Raw genomic sequence first — 890 nt, forward strand, 5'->3', positions numbered from 1 at the left:
TCACAACGAAGCAGTCGCCGTTCTCAGCCCCAAGCCCCGCCCACCCGGACACACCATCCAAAGCTTGCAGGATTTAGTTTCTCTGAGTGTTTTACCTGAAATCTACTATATTTTTATTGTGTCACTCAGAAAACAGTCAGCCAATCAAAGGAGAGATTCAGAGCCTCCTCTCTTCTGATTGGCTCGCCGACCTGTTGTTACTAGAGCTCCAGAAAGAAGCCTGAGAGAGGAGACGTAAAACTACAGGGATATTGTTTTTGGTTCTTAAAACCACAAATATATCTTCTTATGGATCAACACTTCAAATAAAACACAGGAAAAGTATATATATATATATATATATATATATATATATCGTAGTTCTCCAGTCGTCTGCTTTATGAAATTGGATTCTCCTTTTATGCTCTACAGGAATAAGTAACGCTGAGGCCCGTCAGCCAGGAAAAGCACCCAACTTCAGCGTGAACTGGACGGTGGGGGATCAAGGACTGGAGGTGATCAACGCCACCACAGGGAAAGATGATCTGGGCCGACCATCCAGACTCTGTAAACACGTCCTCTACGGCCGCTGGATGCGTCTGCACTGCAAGGTAAGGTAGAGATGGACGTCAATAAGGCAGAAAAGCGGTAGTATCAGTGTTACATCTTTGTTATTGACTCACCGTCCTCTCCCTCCCCCTTTCTGGTAGCTGTCCCCCACCCTGCGGATCAGAACACCGCGGCCCTGCGGCTACCGTGAGGCCAAGCAGGCAGCAGCGGAGTACCACTCCGCCAAGCAGACCCTCTTCAGAGCCTTCCACGGAGCCGGCCTGGGCGCCTGGGTGAAGAAGCCAATAGAGCAGGACCAGTTCGCTCTCACCACCTGAGGACGCACCGGTCTGGTGGATTGT

General features: G+C 49.7%; 1 long non-coding RNA gene across 1 annotated transcript; it reads left to right on the plus strand.

Annotated features, from left to right (window-relative positions):
* Nucleotides 1-12: 12 nt before the first annotated feature.
* Nucleotides 13-884, plus strand: LOC147820387 (uncharacterized). The gene is made up of 3 exons (XR_015438159.1): nt 13-321; nt 412-590; nt 690-884. It is a non-coding gene; the product is annotated as an uncharacterized LOC147820387 (long non-coding RNA).
* Nucleotides 885-890: the final 6 nt, after the last annotated feature.

Source organism: Seriola lalandi, unplaced genomic scaffold (genome assembly GCF_002814215.2).
Source record: "Seriola lalandi dorsalis isolate HSWRI2012SDOR001 ecotype SW California unplaced genomic scaffold, Sedor1 jcf7180001960981, whole genome shotgun sequence".
Lineage (NCBI taxonomy): Eukaryota > Metazoa > Chordata > Actinopteri > Carangiformes > Carangidae > Seriola > Seriola lalandi.